The sequence below is a fragment of the Pseudophryne corroboree genome, chromosome 2 (assembly GCF_028390025.1).
Source record: "Pseudophryne corroboree isolate aPseCor3 chromosome 2, aPseCor3.hap2, whole genome shotgun sequence".
Classification (NCBI taxonomy): domain Eukaryota; kingdom Metazoa; phylum Chordata; class Amphibia; order Anura; family Myobatrachidae; genus Pseudophryne; species Pseudophryne corroboree.
This window is the reverse complement of record NC_086445.1, coordinates 844,958,181-844,981,032: the sequence shown is the minus strand read 5'-3', so window position 1 is coordinate 844,981,032 and position 22,852 is coordinate 844,958,181. Positions and strand designations below refer to the sequence as shown.

Sequence of the window (22,852 nt, the reverse complement as noted above, 5' to 3'; positions counted from 1 at the left end):
CCGTACGACTCCCCTTCTGTCTGTGCCTCTCAGTTGCCCGACCTTCACTGTCTCTCAGCCTCATCAGTGGAGTTGGTGGGCCCAGCAGGAGAACACGGGCAGGTGAGCGGCCGTTCGCGTGGTGTGACGTCATTGAGGCGGAGGAGTAGTGTGGAGCAGCGGGCAGGATGGGAGTAGTGGTGCATAGCAGGGACGGTAGGATGGGAGTAATGGTGCGGAGCAGGGGGGAACAGGATGGGAGTAGTGTTGCATAGCAGGGGGTAGGATGGGAGTAGTGGTGCGGGGCAGGATGGGAGTAGTGGTGCATAGCAGGGGGTAGGATGGGAGTAGTGGTGCAGAGCAGGGGGGGTAGGATGGGAGTAGTGGTGCATAGCAGGGGGTAGGATGGGAGTAGTGGTGCAGAGCAGGGGGGGTAGGATGGGAGTAGTGGTGCGGAGCAGGGGGGGCAGGATGGGAGTAGTGGTGTATAGCAGGGGTAGGATGGGAGTAGTGGTGCAGAGCAGGGGGGGTAGGATGGGAGTAGTGGTGCGGAGCAGGGGGTAGGATGGGAGTAGTGTTGCATAGCAGGGGGTAGGATGGGAGTAGTGGTGCGGAGCAGGGGGGGTAGGATGGGACTAGTGTTGCATAGCAGGGGTGTAGGATGGGAGTAGTGTTGCATAGCAGGGGTTAGGATGGGAGTAGTGGTGCGGAGCAGGGGGGGTAGGATGGGAGTAGTGTTGCATAGCAGGGGGTAGGATGGGAGTAGTGTTGCGGAGCAGGGGGGGTAGGATGGGAGTAGTGTTGCATAGCAGGGGTTAGGATGGGAGTAGTGGTGCGGAGCAGGGGGGGCAGGATGGGAGTAGTGGTGCATAGCAGGGGGGGCAGGATGGAAGTAGTGGTGCGGAGCAGGGAGGGCAGGATGGGAGTAGTGGTGCGGAGCAGGGAGGGCAGGATGGGAGTAGTGGTGCGGAGCAGGGGGGGCAGGATGGGGGTAGTGGTGCGGAGCAGGGGGGGCAGGATGGGAGTAGTGGTGCGGAGCAGGGAGGGCAGGATGGGAGTAGTGGTGCGGAGCAGGGGGGGCAGGATGGGGGTAGTGGTGCGGAGCAGGGGGGGCAGGATGGGAGTAGTGGTGCGGAGCAGGGGGGGCAGGATGGGGGTAGTGGTGCATAGCAGGGGGGCAGGATGGGAGTAGTGGTGCGGAGCAGGGGGGGCAGGATGGGGGTAGTGGTGCGGAGCAGGGGGGGCAGGATGGGAGTAGTGGTGCGGAGCAGGGGGGGCAGGATGGGGGTAGTGGTGCATAGCAGGGGGGGCAGGATGGGAGTAGTGGTGCGGAGCAGAGAGGGCAGGATGGGAGTAGTGGTGCGGAGCAGGGGGGGCAGGATGGGAGTAGTGGTGCGGAGCAGGGGGGGCAGGATGGGGGTAGTGGTGCATAGCAGGGGGGGCAGGATGGGAGTAGTGGTGCATAGCAGGGGGCAGGATGAGAATAGTGGTGTGGGGCAGGATGAGAGTAGTGGTGTGGGGCAGGGGGTAGGATGAGAGTAGTGGTGTGGGGCAGGATGAGAGTAGTGGTGTGGGGCAGGGGGTAGGATGAGAGTAGTGGTGTGGGGCAGGGGGTAGGATGAGAGTAGTGGTGTGGGGCAGGGGGTAGGATGAGAGTAGTGGTGTGGGGCAGGGGGTAGGATGAGAGTAGTGGTGTGGGGCAGGGGGTAGGGGGCAGGATGAGAGTAGTGGTGTGGGGCAGGGGGTAGGATGAGAGTAGTGGTGTGGGGCAGGATGAGAGTAGTGGTGTGGGGCAGGGGGTAGGATGAGAGTAGTGGTGTGGGGCAGGGGGTAGGATGAGAGTAGTGGTGTGCGGCAGGATGAGAGTAGTGGTGTGGGGCAGGGGGTAGGATGAGAGTAGTGGTGTGGGGCAGGGGGTAGGATGAGAGTAGTGGTGTGCGGCAGGATGAGAGTAGTGGTGTGGGGCAGGGGGTAGGATGAGAGTAGTGGTGTGCGGCAGGATGAGAGTAGTGGTGTGGGGCAGGGGGTAGGATGAGAGTAGTGGTGTGCGGCAGCATGAGAGTAGTGGTGTAGGGCAGGGGGTAGGATGAGAGTAGTGGTGTGGGGCAGGATGAGAGTAGTGGTGTGGGGCAGGGGGTAGAATGAGAGTAGTGGTGTGGGGCAGGATGAGAGTAGTGGTGTGGGGCAGGATGAGAGTAGTGGTGTGGGGCAGGATGGGAGTAACGGTGCTGAGCTGGGAAGGGGGGGTTGGGCAGGATGGGAGCAGTACTGTGAATAAGCGCACAGTTAAGCATCACTGTCACCTCACCTGCAGCTCCCGGTCCGTCCGCGATGTCTCCCTGCTATTTAGCAACGTGTACCTTTTCATAGTCTACATCTACATGTGCGGGTGCCTATTAGCTCCCCGCCCTCCCAACCCCCGGTAACACAGTCCGGCCAGAGGCAGAGGAGAGATAAGAGCCGCCACTGCGAAACCCCCCCCCCCGCATGGCGCACGGACTCCTCGTCTGCCTGGTGTGAGGCTCTGGCTGCCACACACCAGGCAGACGAGGAGTCAGTGCGCCGTGCGGAGGGGTTTGTTAGCCGAGTGGACACTGACAGGGTTTTGAAGTGGCGGCTCCTATCTCTCTGCCTTGGGCCGTATTGCATTACCGGGGGATGGGAGAGCGGGGAGCTAATAGGCACCCGCACATGTAGATAAAGTAAGATAAAATCCATGCTGTGTCTCGTCCCCTCGCCCCCCCTTCCCTCTATTCCAGCGACTGGCCAATACATGGGTGGTAGTGACAGGGGTGTGCTTTCATCTAGGCTGAAAGCACGCCCCCTGTCACAGAGGCACTTATAGTAAGTGCCGCTTCTGCTGATATTTTTAATGGGCTTTCACTGGCAAAAGCTTAGCCCCGCCCCCCGCTTCCGGACATTTCACATTGCTAGCGGGAGGCACTGGCAGCAGTGCCTCCGAATCACACTACAGGCAGTTTTCTTGTAAATTAAAAAGATTAAAATAATGTAAAGGCTAAGGCAGATAGTTATGACACAGAATATGTGTCATAAATATCTTCTTTACATTATTTTACTGATTAATGACAGGGGAGGCACTGCCTCGCCTGCCTCCCCTGACTGCACGTCCCTGATATGTACCCAGGTGTTATGGAAGAGAAGTGGTATCAGTGCACGTTATGTGCGTTGATGATGCTTCTCCCCCATGTAAGGAAGCAGCAATTACTGGAAAGTGCTGCAGGTGCTATGTGCCCCAGTCATTTTCAGCCTTACTAGCTACAACATAGCACGTCAATGTACTGTATGAATAGGCAGTGACTGTTCGGACAGCTGCAATGTTACTTGGGGGGGCGGGGGGAGAAGATATAACCTTCAGGTACAAACACTGGGAAGGACAGCTGAAAAGGTCAAGAAATAGTTAAACATAATTAAATAAATACACAAACATAATGGAACCAGTGTGAGGCAGAACTGTACTTTCTAAGCACACAGTCTCTCACTTCATGGTAAGGCTCCTGTCTCTTCTTCTTTGAAGCTACTCTCTGGCCCAGTGCACTGATTGATGGCTCAGACCCAAATACACCGTACACTCTGCAGAAGAAGATGTTACCACTGGGCATGTACAGTAACTCTGCTCTGTTCATTAAACTGCATGATGTGACAGCAGCTCTAGTGATTTTATTATATACTATTGCTATCATTTTTTGCTGCTGGCCAAGAGGAGGGAGGAGTTTCAGGCTACTGGAACCCCACCAGCCGCGTTTGCCTATGAAACGGGTCTGCACAAGTTTTGGAAAGTACATGCTTGATAATACATCTACCCTTGAATTCAGTGTCAGATTGCACAGGCATTATCACTATTTTTAATGGTGATCAGGCCTGGCGCTACCCCCCTAAGCAAAGGGATGCAAAGCAGGGAGGCGCCAGGCTGTAGAGGTGCTCTGCATCCCTGCTGCTGCGCCGCCCTGTCCCCCCGACTGTCGTGCCTGTCACTGTATGACAGGCAGCGGAGCCGGCAGCATGAAAAGCCTTCTCTCCATCTCGCCTGTGACAGCAGCTGTGTGCAGGCATTGCGGGTCCTGAAGAGGGGGCGGAGCTACAAGGGATGGAGTGGTGGAGCTACATGGGAACAGGCAGCTGAACAGGGAGAGAGTAAAAAGTAATGACCAGCCAGACTTGGTAAGTGGCGGGTGAGAGAGAAATGTGAGGTGTGTTTGTTTAAGGTATGTATGCATGCATTCATTATGGACACTACTACTGGCGGGCATTTCGTATAAGGATGTTGCTAGCTACTGGTGGGCATTTCGTATAAGGATGCTGCTACTGGCGGGCATTACGTATAAGGACGCTACTACTGGCGAGCATTACATATAAGGATGCTACTACTGGCGAGAATTACGTATAAGGACGCAACTACTGGCGGGCATTTCGTATAAGGACAGTGCTACTGGGGGGCATTACATATAAGGATGCTACTACTGGCGGGCATTGGAGATGTGCACGTGGGGCCTGTTTTGTTTATTGACATATGAGCGGTGTTGCTGCCGCCATGGTTTCACGGTATACCTTTGGTGCTGCCCATGTAGGGCAACTTCTACAATTTGCTCCAGGACCACTTTCAGTTCCCTATTCACCCCTATGAATTACAGTAGGCCCATTGTGAGAGTTACCCAGGCAGATAGATATGGCGAAACTGTTGCTGAATATGTAAAGTTTTTAGTAATCAACAAAAAACTAAGAAGCCTATATATTAAGCTTTTTTTTTTTAAATTAAATTAGCCATTTTATGTATCTCTTTGTGTACTATTAGACTTACCATACTATCCCCTTAAACCAGGGCACTGATGAATCACACATGTTCTGAGGCTTGCTAACTTCAAGCCTGCATTTCACCTGGTTTTAAGCAGCCAGAGAACCTGTGTAATTCATGAGTGTACTGGTTTAAAGGGATAGTATGGTAAGTCTATGTACAGCCTTATCATGCAAATGGCTAATTAGCACTACAGATTGCATTCCCCATTATTATCAATGGGAACTATGGTCTGACCCCTATGTACTATTATTTTTATTTATACTATATACAGTTACTTACAGTATATAAAGCCAGTATATTCCTTGGTGCTTTATAATTGGAAACAAAACAAGACTGGATAATAACAGACATTGCTATGATTATCATTACTACATAGGCCCCTAAATATTTATAAATAATAATTACCAAAAGTAAGATGAACACTATTGTAAAACCCGATAAATAAAAGTCACACTACACATGGCTGCACTGGAATTTGATGACACACTTGCTATATGTCTGATCAACTATATGCAATCATGCAGCCTAGAAACAGAATGGCAGATCAGCACGCATCATGTGTTTATTTTCTAACCAACTGACCAGGCAACCCTAAACATTTAACAAATATATAATTGATAGATATGAGCGGGTTCGGTTCTCAGAGAACCGAACTCTACCGGACTTCACGTCATGAGCCCGGATCTGAGTCAGGCTCGGATTTTTCCACCTGACTCGGAAACCAGAACGAGTCAAAATGTCATCATCGCGCTGTCGGATTCTCACTGGGTTTGGATTCCATATAAGGAGTGAAAATGGTGGGGACCACCATTTTCACTCCGGCATTGGAGAGTGTAGAAAGAGGACGTGTCATCGTCCTCAGTGTCTGTGTCTTGTGCTGCATCTGTCCAGTCACAGTGGTGCTGTGTTGTGCTGCATCAGTCCAGTGGTGGTGTGTTGTGCTGCATCAGTCCAGTCACAGTGGTGGTGTCCTCTGCTGCCATATGTCCAGTGCTGCTGTATAAGTCCAGTCCATTGCAGTGGAGCTGTGTTGTTTTGCATCAGTCCAGTGGTGGCGTCCCTGTGCTGCCGTATATGTCAAGTGATCCTGCCGTATATGTCCATTGATACTAGTGATGAGCGGGTTCGGATCCTCGGGATCCGACCCGCCCGAACTTCACCTTTTTTTTACACGGGTCCGAGCGACTCGGATCCTCCCGCCTTGCTCGGTTAACCCGAGCGCGCCCGAACGTCATCATCCCGCTGTCGGATACTCGCGAGATTCGGATTCTATATAAGGAGGCGCGCGTCGCCGCCATTTTCACACGTGCATTGAGATTGATAGGGAGAGGACGTGTCTGCCGTCCTCTCCGTTATATTAGAAAAGAACAGAGTAAACTGAGTGACTTAGTTATGTGGGGAGGATTGGGGACGGGGAGCAGCTGTTAGGGAGTACAGTGCAGGGTTTACCACCAGTGAGTTAGTTTAATCCTTTGTTTCTCTGCCTGAAAAAAACGCTCCACCATATCTGTGCTCAGTGTGCTGCACTGCTGCATGATATATCTGTGCTGAGTGCACTGCTCACACTGCCTAATTGTGGGGACTGGGGAGCAGTTATAGCAGGAGTACAGTGCACAGTTTTGCTGACAGTGACCACCAGTCCAGTATACGTTTGTCTGCCTGAAAAACACTCCTGTGGTGTTTTTTTTTTTTTCTTCATACTAGTTTAGCAGTCTGCTGACAGTGTCCACCAAGTCCGTTATATACAGTATATTATATATATAAGCAGTACGGTAGGCCACGGCTGTACCTACCTCTGTGTCGTCAGTGCACTCGTCATCCATAAGTAATATAATACTATACTTACTATCCATCCATCTACATTGTATACCTACCTGTGGTGGTTTTTTTTTTTCTTCATACTAGTTTAGCAGTCTGCTGGCAGTGTCCACCAGGTCCGTTATATACAGTATATTATATATATAAGCAGTACGGTAGGCCACGGCTGTACCTACCTCTGTGTCGTCAGTGCACTCGTCATCCATAAGTAATATAATACTATACTTACTATCCATCCATCTACATTGTATACCAACCTGTGGTGGTTTTTTTTTTTCTTCATACTAGTTTAGCAGTCTGCTGGCAGTGTCCACCAGGTCCGTTATATACAGTATATTATATATATAAGCAGTACGGTAGGCCACGGCTGTACCTACCTCTGTGTCGTCAGTGCACTCGTCATCCATAAGTAATATAATACTATACTTACTATCCATCCATCTACATTGTATACCAACCTGTGGTGGTTTTTTTTTCTTCATACTAGTTTAGCAGTCTGCTGGCAGTGTCCACCAGGTCCGTTATATACAGTATATTATATATATAAGCAGTACGGTAGGCCACGGCTGTACCTACCTCTGTGTCGTCAGTGCACTCGTCGTCCATAAGTAATATAATACTATACTTACTATCCATCCATCTACATTGTATACCAACCTGTGGTGGGGTTTTTTTTTTCATACTAGTTTAGCAGTCTGCTGACAGTGTCCACCAGGTCCGTTATATACAGTATATTATATATATAAGCAGTACGGTAGGCCACGGCTGTACCTACCTCTGTGTCGTCAGTGCACTCGTCGTCCATAAGTAATATAATACTATACTTACTATCCATCCATCTACATTGTATACCAACCTGTGGTGGTTTTTTTTTCCTTCATACTAGTTTAGCAGTCTGCTGGCAGTGTCCACCAGGTCCGTTATATACAGTATATTATATATATATAAGCAGTACGGTAGGCCACGGCTGTACCTACCTCTGTGTTGTCAGTGCACTCGTCGTCCATAAGTAATATAATACTATACTTACTATCCATCCATCTACATTGTATAACTACCTGTGGTGGGGTTTTTTTTCTTCATACTAGTTTAGCAGTCTGCTGACAGTGTCCACCAGGTCCGTTATATACAGTATATTATATATATAAGCAGTACGGTAGGCCACGGCTGTACCTACCTCTGTGTCGTCAGTGCACTCGTCGTCCATAAGTAATATAATACTATACTTACTATCCATCCATCTACATTGTATACCTACCTGTGGTGGGTTTTTTTTTCTTCATACTAGTTTAGCAGTCTGCTGACAGTGTCCACCAGGTCCGTTATATACAGTATATTATATATATAAGCAGTACGGTAGGCCACGGCTGTACCTACCTCTGTGTCGTCAGTGCACTCGTCGTCCATAAGTAATATAATACTATACTTACTATCCATCCATCTACATTGTATAACTACCTGTGGTGGGTTTTTTTTCCTTCATACTAGTTTAGCAGTCTGCTGACAGTGTCCACCAGGTCCGTTATATACAGTATATTATATATATAAGCAGTACGGTAGGCCACGGCTGTACCTACCTCTGTGTCGTCAGTGCACTCGTCGTCCATAAGTAATATAATACTATACTTACTATCCATCCATCTACATTGTATACCTACCTGTGGTGGGTTTTTTTTTCTTCATACTAGTTTAGCAGTCTGCTGACAGTGTCCACCAGGTCCGTTATATACAGTATATTATATATATAAGCAGTACGGTAGGCCACGGCTGTACCTACCTCTGTGTCGTCAGTGCACTCGTCGTCCATAAGTAATATAATACTATACTTACTATCCATCCATCTACATTGTATAACTACCTGTGGTGGGTTTTTTTTCCTTCATACTAGTTTAGCAGTCTGCTGACAGTGTCCACCAGGTCCGTTATATACAGTATATTATATATATAAGCAGTACGGTAGGCCACGGCTGTACCTACCTCTGTGTTGTCAGTGCACTCGTCGTCCATAAGTAATATAATACTATACTATCCATCCATCTACATTGTATACCTTCCTGTGGTGGTTTTTTTTTTCTTCATACTAGTTTAGCAGTCTGCTGACAGTGTCCACCAGGTCCATTATATACAGTATATTATATATATAAGCAGTACGGTAGGCCACGGCTGTACCTACCTCTGTGTCGTCAGTGCACTCGTCGTCCATAAGTAATATAATACTATACTTACTATCCATCCATCTACATTGTATACCAACCTGTGGTGGTTTTTTTTTTCTTCATACTAGTTTAGCAGTCTGCTGGCAGTGTCCACCAGGTCCGTTATATACAGTATATTATATATATAAGCAGTACGGTAGGCCACGGCTGTACCTACCTCTGTGTTGTCAGTGCACTCGTCGTCCATAAGTAATATAATACTATACTTACTATCCATCCATCTACATTGTATAACTACCTGTGGTGGGGGTTTTTTTCTTCATACTAGTTTAGCAGTCTGCTGACAGTGTCCACCAGGTCCGTTATATACAGTATATTATATATATAAGCAGTACGGTAGGCCACGGCTGTACCTACCTCTGTGTCGTCAGTGCACTCGTCGTCCATAAGTAATATAATACTATACTTACTATCCATCCATCTACATTGTATACCTACCTGTGGTGGTTTTTTTTTTCTTCATACTAGTTTAGCAGTCTGCTGACAGTGTCCACCAGGTCCGTTATATACAGTATATTATATATATAAGCAGTACGGTAGGCCACGGATGTACCTACCTCTGTGTCGTCAGTGCACTCGTCGTCCATAAGTAATATAATACTATACTTACTATCCATCCATCTACATTGTATAACTACCTGTGGTGTTTTTTTTTTCCTTCATACTAGTTTAGCAGTCTGCTGACAGTGTCCACCAGGTCCGTTATATACAGTATATTATATATATAAGCAGTACGGTAGGCCACGGCTGTACCTACCTCTGTGTCGTCAGTGCACTCGTCGTCCATAAGTAATATAATACTATACTTACTATCCATCCATCTACATTGTATAACTACCTGTGGTGGGTTTTTTTTCCTTCATACTAGTTTAGCAGTCTGCTGACAGTGTCCACCTGGTCCGTTATATACAGTATATTATATATATAAGCAGTACGGTAGGCCACGGCTGTACCTACCTCTGTGTTGTCAGTGCACTCGTCGTCCATAAGTAATATAATACTATACTATCCATCCATCTACATTGTATACCTTCCTGTGGTGGTTTTTTTTTTCTTCATACTAGTTTAGCAGTCTGCTGACAGTGTCCACCAGGTCCATTATATACAGTATATTATATATATAAGCAGTACGGTAGGCCACGGCTGTACCTACCTCTGTGTCGTCAGTGCACTCGTCGTCCATAAGTAATATAATACTATACTTACTATCCATCCATCTACATTGTATACCAACCTGTGGTGGGTTTTTTTTTCTTCATACTAGTTTAGCAGTCTGCTGGCAGTGTCCACCAGGTCCGTTATATACAGTATATTATATATATAAGCAGTACGGTAGGCCACGGCTGTACCTACCTCTGTGTTGTCAGTGCACTCGTCGTCCATAAGTAATATAATACTATACTTACTATCCATCCATCTACATTGTATAACTACCTGTGGTGGGGGGTTTTTTCTTCATACTAGTTTAGCAGTCTGCTGACAGTGTCCACCAGGTCCGTTATATACAGTATATTATATATATAAGCAGTACGGTAGGCCACGGCTGTACCTACCTCTGTGTCGTCAGTGCACTCGTCGTCCATAAGTAATATAATACTATACTTACTATCCATCCATCTACATTGTATACCTACCTGTGGTGGTTTTTTTTTTCTTCATACTAGTTTAGCAGTCTGCTGACAGTGTCCACCAGGTCCGTTATATACAGTATATTATATATATAAGCAGTACGGTAGGCCACGGATGTACCTACCTCTGTGTCGTCAGTGCACTCGTCGTCCATAAGTAATATAATACTATACTTACTATCCATCCATCTACATTGTATAACTACCTGTGGTGTTTTTTTTTTCCTTCATACTAGTTTAGCAGTCTGCTGACAGTGTCCACCAGGTCCGTTATATACAGTATATTATATATATAAGCAGTACGGTAGGCCACGGCTGTACCTACCTCTGTGTCGTCAGTGCACTCGTCGTCCATAAGTAATATAATACTAAACTATCCATCCATCTACATTGTATACCTTCCTGTGGTGGGTTTTTTTTTCTTCATACTAGTTTAGCAGTTTGCTGACAGTGTCCACCAGGTCCGTTGTATACAGTATATTATATATATAAGCAGTACGGTAGGCCACGGCTGTACCTACCTCTGTGTCGTCAGTGCACTCGTCGTCCATAAGTAATATAATACTATACTTACTATCCATCCATCTACATTGTATAACTACCTGTGGTGGGTTTTTTTTTCTTCATACTAGTTTAGCAGTCTGCTGACAGTGTCCACCAGGTCCGTTATATACAGTATATTATATATATAAGCAGTACGGTAGGCCACGGCTGTACCTACCTCTGTGTCGTCAGTGCACTCGTCGTCCATAAGTAATATAATACTATACTTACTATCCAGCCATCTACATTGTATACCTACCTGTGGTGGGTTTTTTTTCTTCATACTAGTTTAGCAGTCTGCTGACAGTGTTCACCAGGTCCGTTATATACAGTATATTATATATATATAAGCAGTACGGTAGGCCACGGCTGTACCTACCTCTGTGTCGTCTGTGCACTCGTCGTCCATAAGTAATATAATACTATACTATCCATCCATCTACATTGTATACCTACCTGTGGTGGTTTTTTTTTTTCTTCATACTAGTTTAGCAGTCTGCTGACAGTGTCCACCAGGTCCGTTATATACAGTATATTATATATATAAGCAGTACGGTAGGCCACGGCTGTACCTACCTCTGTGTCGTCAGTGCACTCGTCGTCCATAAGTAATATAATACTATACTTACTATCCATCCATCTACATTGTATATCTACCTGTGGTGGGTTTTTTTTTTCTTCATACTAGTTTAGCAGTCTGCTGACAGTGTCCACCAGGTCTGTTATATACAGTATATTATATATATATATATATAGCAGTACGGTAGGCCACGGCTGTACCTACCTCTGTGTCGTCAGTCACTCGTCCTCCATAAGTAATATAATACTATACTATCCTTCCATCTACATTGTATACCTGTGGTGGCTTTTAGTTGTGCGCATTAAAATATGGAGAACAAAAATGTGGAGGTTAAAAAAATAGGGAAATATCAAGATCCACTTCCACCTCGTGCTGAAGCTGCTGCCACTAGTCATGGCCGAGACGATGAAATGCCATCAACGTCGTCTGCCAAGGCCGATGCCCAATGTCATAGTACAGAGCATGTCAAATCCAAAACACAAAAGATCAGTAAAAAAATGACCCAAAAATCTAAATTAAAAGCGTCTGAGGAGAAGCGTAAACTTGCCAATATGCCATTTACGACACGGAGTGGCAAGGAACGGCTGAGGCCCTGGCCTATGTTCATGGCTAGTGGTTCAGCTTCACATGAGGATGGAAGCACTCATCCTCTCGCTAGAAAAAAGAAAAGACTTGCGGCAAAAGCACAGCAAAGAACTGTGCGTTCTTCGAAATCACAAATCCCAAAGGAGAGTCCAATTGTGTCGGTTGCGATGCCTGACCTTCCCAACACTGGAAGGGAAGAGCTTGCGCCTTCCACCATTTGCACGCCCCCTGCAAGTGCTGGAAGGAGCACCCGCAGTCCAGTTCCTGATAGTCAAATTGAAGATGTCACTGTTGAAGTACACCAGGATGAGGATATGGGTGTTGCTGGCGCTGGGGAGGAAATTGACAAGGAGGATTCTGATGGTGAGGTGGTTTGTTTAAGTCAGGCACCCGGGGAGACACCTGTTGTCCGTGGGATGAATATGGCCATTGACATGCCTGGTCAAAATACAAAAAAAATCAGCTCTTCAGTGTGGAATTATTTCAACAGAAATGCGGACACCTGGTGTCAAGCCGTGTGTTGCCTTTGTCAAGCTGTAATAAGTAGGGGTAAGGACGTTAACCACCTCGGAACATCCTCCCTTATACGTCACCTGCAGCGCATTCATAATAAGTCAGTGACAAGTTCAAAAACTTTGGGCGACAGCGGAAGCAGTCCACTGACCAGTAAATCCCTTCCTCTTGTAACCAAGCTCGCGCAAACCACACCACCAACTCCCTCAGTGTCAATTTCCTCCTTACCCAGGAAAGCCAATAGTCCTGCAGGCCATGTCACTGGCAAGTCTGACGAGACATCTCCTGCCTGGGATTCCTCCGATGCATCCTTGAGTGTAACGCCTACTGCTGCTGGCGCTGCTGTTGTTGCTGCTGGGAGTCGATCGTCATCCCAGAGGGGAAGTCAGAAGACCACTTGTACTACTTCCAGTAAGCAATTGACTGTCCAACAGTCCTTTGCGAGGAAGATGTTAATATCACAGCAGTCATCCTGTTGCAAAGCGGATAACTGAGGCCTTGACAACTATGTTGGTATTAGACGTGCATCCAGTATCCGCCGTTAGATCACAGGGAACTAGACAATTGCTTGAGGTAGTGTGCCCCCGTTACCAAATACCATCTAGGTTCCACTTCTCTAGGCAGGCGATACCGAGAATGTACACGGACGTCAGAAATAGACTCACCAGTGTCCTAAAAAATGCAGTTGTACCCAATGTCCACTTAACCACGGACATGTGGACAAGTGGAGCAGGGCAGACTCAGGACTACATGACTGTGACAGCCCACTGGGTAGATGTATTGCCTCCCGCTGCAAGAACAGCAGCGGCGGCACCAGTAGCAGCATCTCGCAAACGCCAACTCGTTCCTAGGTAGGCTACGCTTTGTATCACCGCTTTCCAGAATACTCACACAGCTGAAAACCTCTTACGGCAACTGAGGAAGATCATCGCAGAATGGCTTACCCCAATTGGACTCTACTGGGGATTTGTGGCATCGGACAACGCCAGCAATATTGTGCGTGCATTACATCTGGGCAAATTCCAGCACGTCCCATGTTTTGCACATACATTGAATTTGGTGGTGCAGAATTATTTAAAAAACGACAGGGGCGTGCAAGAGATGCTGTCGGTGGCCAGAAGAATTGCGGGCCACATTCGGCGTACAGGCACCGCGTACAGAAGACTGGAGCACCACCAAAAATACCTAAACCTGCCCTGCCATCATCTGAAGCAAGAGGTGGTAACGAGGTGGAATTCAACCCTCTATATGCTTCAGAGGATGGAGGAGCAGCAAAAGGCCATTCAAGCCTATACATCTGCCCACGATATAGGCAAAGGAGGTGGAATGCACCTGTCTCAAGCGCAGTGGAGAATGATTTCAACGTTGTGAAAGGTTCTGCAACCTTTTGAACTTGCCACACGTGAAGTCAGTTCAGACACTGCCAGCCTGAGTCAGGTCATTCCCCTCATCAGGCTTTTGCAGAAGAAGCTGGAGGAGCTAAAACAGAGCGATTCCGCTAGGCATGTGGGACTTGTGGATGGAGCCCTTCATTCGCTTAAACAGGATTCACGGGTGGTCAATCTGTTGAAATCAGAGCACTACATTTTGGCCACCGTGCTCGATCCTAGATTTAAAACCTACATTGGATCTCTCTTTCCGGCAGACACAAGTCTGCAGAGGTTCAAAGAACTGCTGGTGAGAAAATTGTCAAGTCAAGCGGAACGCGACCCGTCAACATCTCCTCCTCCACATTCTCCCGCAACTGGGGGTGCGAGGAAAAGGCTACGAATTCAGAGCCCACCCGCTGGCGGTGATGCAGAGCAGTCTGGAGCGACTGCTGATGCTGACATCTGGTCCGGACTGAAGGACCTGCCAACGATTACTGACATGTCGTCTACTGTCACTGCATATGATTCTCTCACCATTGAAAGAATAGTGGAGGATTATATGAGTGACCGCATCCAAGTAGGCACGTCAGACAGTCCGTACGTATACTGGCAGGAAAATTAGGCAATTTGGAGGCCCTTGCACAAACTGGCTTTATTCTACCTAAGTTGCCCTCCCTCCAGTGTGTACTCCGAAAGAGTGTTTAGTGCCGCCGCTCACCTTGTCAGCAATCGGCGTACGAGGTTACTTCCAGAAAATGTGGAGAAGATGATGTTCATTAAAATGAATTATAATCAATTCCTCCATGGAGACATTCACCAGCAGCAATTGCCTCCAGAAAGTACACGGGTACCTGAGATGGTGGATTCCAGTGGGGACGAATTAATAATCTGTGAGGAGGGGGATGTACACAGTGAAAGGGGTGATGAATCGGACGATGATGATGAGGTGGACATCTTGCCTCCATAGAGCCAGTTTGTGCAAGGAGAGATTGATTGCTTCTTTTTTGGTGGGGGCCCAAACCAACCAGTCATTTCAGTCACAGTCGTGTGGCAGACCCTGTCGCTGAAATGATGGGTTCGTTAAAGTGTGCATGTCCTGTTTTTACAACATAAGGGTGGGTGGGAGGGCCCAAGGACAATTCCATCTTGCACCTCTTTTTTCTTTCATTTTTCTTTGCGTCATGTGCTGTTTGAGGAGTATTTTTTTGAAGGGCCATCCTGCGTGACACTGCAGTGACACTCCTAGATGGGCCAGGTGTTTGTGTCGGCCACTAGGGTCGCTTTGCTTAGTCACACAGCTACCTCATTGCGCCTCTTTTTTTCTTTGCGTCATGTGCTGTTTGGGGAGTATTTTTTTGAAGGGCCATCCTGCGTGACACTGCAGTGCCACTCCTAGATGGGCCAGGTGTTTGTGTCGGCCACTAGGGTCGCTTAGCTTAGTCACACAGCTACCTCATTGCGCCTCTTTTTTTCTTGTCGTCATGTGCTATTTGGGGAGTATTTTTTGTAAGGGCCATCCTGCGTGACACTGCAGTGCCACTCCTAGATGGGCCAGGTGTTTGTGTCGGCCACTAGGGTCGCTTAGCTTAGTCATCACACAGCTACCTCATTGCGCCTCTTTTTTTCTTTGCATCATGTGCTGTTTGGGGAGTATTTTTTGGAAGGGCCATCCTGCCTGACACTGCAGTGCCACTCCTAGATGGGCCAGGTGTTTGTGTCGGCCACTTGTGTCGCTTAGCTTAGTCACACAGCGACCTTGGTGCGCCTCTTTTTTTCTTTGCATCATGTGCTGTTTGGGGACTATTTTTTTGAAGTGCCATCCTGCCTGACACTGCAGTGCCACTCCTAGTGGGCCAGGTGTTTGTGTCGGACACTTGTGTCGCTTAGCTTAGCCATCCAGCGACCTCGGTGCAAATTTTAGGACTAATAATAATATTGTGAGGTGTTCAGAATAGACTGAAAATGAGTGGAAATTATGGTTATTGAGGTTAATAATACTATGGGATCAAAATGACCTCCAAATTCTATGATTTAAGCTGTTTTTTAGGGTTTTTTGAAAAAAACACCCGAATCCAAAACACACCCGAATCCGACAAAAAAAATTCGGTGAGGTTTTGGCAAAACGCGTTCGAACCCAAAACACGGCCACGTAACCGAACCCAAAACCAAAACACAAAAAATTTCAGGTGCACATCACTAATTGATACTGCAGGATCACTGGACATATACGGCAGTACCCCTGGGCATATACGGCAGTATCAATGGACATATATGGCAGTATCACTGGACTGGATTTATACGCCAGTACCACTGGAATTATACGGCAGGATCACTGGATTTATATGCCAGTACCACTGGATTTATGTGGCAGTACCACTGAAATTGTACGGCTGGATCACTGGATTTATACGCCAGTACCACTGGACTTGTACGCCAGTACCACTGGACTGGTCTGGACGTATACGCCAGTACCACTGGAATTATATGGCAATATCACTGGAATTATAAGCCAGTATCACAGGATTTATACGGCAATATCACTGGAATTATATGGCAGTATCAAGGGAATTATACACCAGTATCACAGGAAATATACGCCAGTACCACTGGAATTATATGGCAGGACCACCGATTTATACGCCAGTACCACTGGATTTATATGGCAGTAACACTGGACTGGATTTATACACTAGTACCACTGGAATTATACGACAATATCACTGGAATTTTACGCCAGTACCACTGAAATTATACGGCTGGATCACTGGATTTATACGCCAGTACCACTGGACTTGTACGCCAGTACCACTGGACTGGTCTGGACGTATACACCAGTACCACTGGAATTATACGCCAGTATCACAGGAATTATACGCCAGTATCACAGGAATTATACAGCAATATCACTGGAGTTATATGCCAGTATTACAGGAATTATGCGGCAATATCACTGGAATTATACGGCAGTATCACTGGAATTATACGCCAGTATCACGGGAATTATACACCAGTATCACGGGAATTATATGACTGTGACCCTGGATATATGGAAGCAGAGGACACCACCACCACTGTGACTGGTCACTGGACTTATGCTGCACAAGACACTACCCCTGATCTGATGCAAGACAACACAGCAAAACTGCAAGGGACTTATACAGCAGCACTGGAGACATATAGCAGCAGAGGACACCACCACTGTGACTGGCTGGACTGATGCAGCATAAGACACTACACTGGACTGAGCAGTACAAGACAGGAATCGCCACCCCACTTTCCCGCCCACACAGACACATATCCTCTCACTACACTCTCTGAGACTGGAGTGAAAATGGCGGCGATGTGCGGGTCCTTATATGGAATCCAAACTCAGCGAGAATCCGACAGCGGGAGGATGACATTTTGCCTTGTTCTGGTTTCCGAGTCAGGCGGGAAAACCCGAGCCTGACTCGGATCCGGGCTCATGACGTGAAGTCTGGTAGGGTACGGTTCCCGGTTCCCTGTCCTCAGTGTCCTCAGTGTCTGTGTCTTGTGCTGCATCTGTCCAGTCACAGTGATTGTGTCCTCTGCTGCCATATGTCCAGTGCTGCTGTATTAGTCCAGTCCAGTGGTGCTGTATTGTGCTGCATCAGTCCAGTGGTGCTGTGTTGTGCTGCATCAGTCCAGTGGTGGTGTGTTGTGCTGCATCAGTCCAGTGGTGGTGTCCCTGTGCTGCCGTATATGTCCAGTGATCCTGCCGTATATGTCCAGCGGTAATGCTGTATAAATCTAGTGATCCTGCCATATAATTCCAGTTGTACTGGCGTATAACTTTAGTGATCCTGCCGTATATGTCCATTGATACTGACGTATATGTCCAGCGGTACTGCCATATAAATCCAGTGATCCTGTCATACAATTACAGTGGTAATGGCGTATAAGTCCAGGCCAGTCCAGTGATACTGCCGTATATGTCCAGTGATACTGCGGTATATGTCCGGCGGTACTGCCGTATATGTCCGGTGGTTCTGCCGTATATGTCCGGCGGTACTGGCATATAAATCCAGTGTTCCTGCCGTATAATTCCAGTGGTACTGGCGTATAATTCTTGTGATGTTGCCGTATAATTCCTGTGATACTGTCATATAATTCCAGTGATATTGCCGTATAATTCCCGTGATCCTGCCATATATGTCCATTGATACTGCCGTATATGTCCAGCGGTACTGCCGTATAAATCCAGTGATCCTGCCGTATATGTCCAGTGATACTGCTGTATATGTCCAGTGGTACTGCCATATAATTCCAGTGATACTGCCGTATATATATATATATATATATATATATATAATCCTCCACACGACCGGCACTCAGCTTGGATATTCAACTGCCCCGGTGCCTTCCCTGGCTGTGTGCCGAAATATGTGTGCAAATGGGAGGCAATCCTGGGGACCTTCTACAATCGAAATAATGACAGAGACTGCGCCCTGAGTTGTAGATAACGTTTCAGCTGTATTTCAGCTTTCGTCAGACCAAATGAACAATGTACAAAATACAGACATTTATACCCCATTCCTCACCTCGTGCAGTGTTCTCCTCGATCAGGTGCACCAGCGCGGGTAGATGACGTCATCGCCTTTTCGCTGTACGTTAGACTCCTGACCCCTGTCATGCGCCGGTCACCTGACACCTCACCCACTGTCATTCTTGGCCCGGACCATAGGCGGGGGTGGATGTCGTCATTACGTTTCAGACGTGCGATGCGCTCCCCGTCACTGCCGTGCCCTGGTCGTCTAGGAAACCAAAATAACACAACAAAGAAGTGACATAACCTCTTATACTTAGTGGATCAAAACTAGATCTATGCATCTCATTTGGAATATCTCAAACATTCACCATAATGATGGCATTATTAATCAATACTTAATAGAATACAGTAATGCATATATATATAAATACATTCATATGGTCAATATAACCTATAAGAAATACATGGTTAACATGAATGCCACATTGATGTTAAAACCATTATGTCAATAGCTTAAAGAGAATATAACAATGCTACCCAATCTATAACTGATAACTGTCCCTATTCACCTAAACCTCTATCCCATGTTTACAGAAAACAGTTCAGGGGTAACTGTTCATTCAAACCCCCTGGTGCCTGAGTATTCAAAAAATTAATCCACCTCGCCTCGTGCTGTAACAATAGTTTATCCCTATTGCCGCCTCTGATGGATTCCGGCTGTTGGTCTATAATTTTATACTTCAGACTCGCTAAATTATGCTTATATTTAGCAAAGTGTCTTGCTACAGGCTGCGACTGACTTTCTTCTCCCAGAGCAGCTCTAATGGCCGACCTGTGCATGGCCATTATTTCTCGGAACTGCCTCACCGTCTTCCCTACGTAAAGTAAACCGCAGGGACAACGAATAAAATATATCACATGGGTGTTCGTACAGGTCAAGATTTTGTTTATTTTGATGAACTTCCCTGTATGTGGGTGTGAGAAACCTGGTCCCACCTCCATGTAGCTGCATGTTGTGCAGCCCATGCATCGGTAGCATCCAGGTTTCTTACTGAGAAAGGTTTTGGGGGGGGGCATCCTTATAGCCAGAGATATCATTATCTGGGTAACTGGGTAATAATGACTTATGTTTCAACACAGCCAGATCTCTATCCGTGGTGACTACTGGCCAACAATCCTTTACATGCTTTTTCACATCCCTACTCACTGTTGACCATCTCTGCACAAAGGGGATTTTATTCTGCATCGAGGTGGTTTGTCTAGGCGTCCCCTCTAACAATTGGCTCCTATCCATTCTAAGTACCCTAGCTTTAGTCTGCATTAGTTCTGACCAATCATATCCTCTAGATTTGAATCTAAGGGCCATCTCTTGGATTTCCTTCTCGGTATTAGCCAGATTATCTGAGATTCTGTGGACCCTCAGAAATTGGGAATATGGCAGACTATATTTAGTAGAGGGTGGATGGAAGCTTGCAGCATGCAACAGTGTGTTCCTGTCTGTAGGTTTTCTGAATAAATTGGTGTGGACCTGGCCCTCACTCATAGAGACCGTTACATCCAAATAATTAACCTGTTGTGTACTGCTGCATGCTGTAAACTTGATGTTCGCATCCATCTGGTTAATTTTCGATAATGCAGTCTCAAATTCATTTTGTGTTCCCAACCAAATCAAAAACAGATCATCTATATAACGAACAAAAACCTGATCTTGTTCGCAATATCTGGATCTGAAAAGAATAATCCTTTCTCAATTTCAAACATAAAGCAATTCGCAAAGGCCGGGGAGGCGCAACTGCCCATGGCGCATCCTTGTCTCTGTTCGAACCACTTACCATCAAATAGAAAATAATTACGAACCAAAGTGAGTTTAAGTAACTCAAGGAAAAAGTCAAATCCGGTCCAGTGTATAATGTGCTTGTAGACAAAAGACTTCTGGCGGCCTCTACACCCCTATCATGAGGGATGTTGGTGTAGAGGCTCACCACGTCCAGAGTGCACAACACACTATTGGTGGGTAGCCTTGGTAAATCGGCCAATTTAGTAATTAACGATGTTGTATCTTTCAAATCCGTGGGTTGAGCCTGGATAACTGGCTGGAAGTAATGATCTATATACTGTGAAACTTTGTAATATACAGAATCCCTGGCGGAAATAATCGGACGCCCCGGGGGCACCCTTGCATTCTTATGCACCTTAGGAATTGTATAGAAAACTGGTGCCACCGGGTGGTCCTGCCACAGAGCCTCTGATACGACATTAGTGATAATCCCATCCCTAACTGCTTGTGACAACATCTGATGCAACTCGTCATTGTATCTACTGGTGGGGTCCTTCACTAACTGATTATAGACTGTAGTATCCAGTAGTTGTCTATATGCTTCTGAACTATATTGTTTTAAATCCTGGATAATAATCCCCCCATCCTTATCCGCAGGGCGGATTACAATTTGTTGATCCTTGCTCAGAGTATGTAATGCCTCCTTCTCGCCTTTGTGAGATTATCAAAGAAATTTTTCTGTTTCTTAACTGACTCACTAACCTTAGAGTCCAACACTCGGGCGAAGCATTTGAGAGACGCATTACTACTCTGAGGATCAAAATAAGAAGCAGGTTTAAGTCTACTAGGAATATCACTCTCCAACACCGGATTCAAGTTATGTGCAAAATGTTCTTGTAGACATAATCTTCTATTCACTTTATAAGAGTCCACCTTCCACTGGAAATCTTCAAATGTGGATACTGGAATGAACGACAGTCCCTTATTAAGAACCGAAAGTTCATCTGAAGTAAGCACTCGCTGTGATAAGTTAAATACTATGTTGTTGACTTCTTGGGTTTCGGTCCTTTTTTTGTGGAGCCTTTGGCTTTGTTTGCCTTGCCTTGTACAGTTTCTTTTTTTGGGCCTAACATAGCCCTTGTATTGACTCCTAAAGGGGGCTTGCTTCCCCACTTTCCACCTGTGGCCTCACTCTCACTTTGTGACGTACCCTCACCGCTTGAGGTATCTGTATATTGGCCCCGACGGGCTCTGTACCTATTATAGCGTTTGGGTTGTGATCCCCCCTCCGGGTTATTAACCCAACTGTACACTCTTCCCTCCAGGTAATCCTTCTGAACCGTACTTAATTTCTATCTCTTAAATTGCACTAGATCTTGTTTATAGGACTCTACCTGGCTGGCTAATTTCTCCAACCATTTATTGTCCACATCTGCCTTAAGTGTGGCAGCATATTTGGCTTCAAACAATGCCGTCATCTCCTTCAGTAGGTTTACTTCACGAAATGATTCCTCTATTACCAACAAGATCAGATCCAGACTACATTTGTTTAAAATTCCGATCCATTTACGGCAAAACTCAATATTGTGTCTGCCAATTGTCGGGATATTCCGGACTCTGAATCCACGTGGTATTTGGCGGTTCCGATGATAATCCGATAAAGTGACACCGTGCATATAAAAATCTACCTGTTTCTTATGTAGTCGTAATAACTTCACAAATAAAAGGTCATTACTGTCCATGCCACCAGCCATGGCCAAATCCTCTTTGAATCTAATACTCTCCGCATCTGCGTCTGAGAAAGACCAGGTTTCACATGTCGTGACATCCATATGTCGGAATCTACTAGTATCAGAAGTGTCCCCCGTCACAGACATGCTCCCAGCTAATAATCACCAATAAAGTGCAGGACAGTGCTAAAGTGCAAAAGTATTTGGACTGAAGGTATAAACTAGAACAAATGCCGGTGCCTTGTCAATTCCGTCTCCACCTGCTCACACCAAAAGTGTCCGCCTTGGGATACCGGACAAATAATTCTCCACACGACCGGCACTCAGCTTGGATATTCAACTGCCCCGGTGCCTTCCCTGGCTGTGTGCCGAAATATGTGTGCAAATGGGAGGCACTCCTGGGGACTTTCTACAATCGAAATAATGACAGAGACTGCGCCCTAAGTTGTAGGTAACATTTCAGCTGTATTTCAGCTTTCGTCAGACCAAATGAACAATGTACAAAATACAGACATTTATACCCCATTCCTCACCTCGTGCAGCATTCACCTCGATCAGGTGCGCCGGCGCGGGTAGATGACGTCATCACCTTTTCGCTGTACGTTAGACTCCTGACCCCTGTCATGCGCCAGTCACCTGACACCTCACCCACTGTCATTCTTGGCCCGGACCATAGGCGGGGGTGGATGTCATCATTACGTTTCAGACGTGCGATGTACTACCCGTCACTGCCGTGCCCTGGTCGTCTAGGAAACCAAAATACAGGGAAGTTCATCAAAATAAACAAAATCTT

The 22,852-nt window shown here is 46.6% G+C and overlaps 1 long non-coding RNA gene across 1 annotated transcript in view; it reads right to left on the bottom strand.

Annotated features, from left to right (window-relative positions):
* Positions 1-2,374, bottom strand: part of LOC135051304 (uncharacterized) — a 109,271-nt gene extending 106,897 nt beyond the window's left edge. The window contains exon 1 of the long non-coding RNA XR_010242173.1: positions 2,288-2,374. This is a non-coding gene — a long non-coding RNA (uncharacterized LOC135051304). The remainder of the gene's footprint in view (positions 1-2,287) is intronic.
* Positions 2,375-22,852: the final 20,478 nt, after the last annotated feature.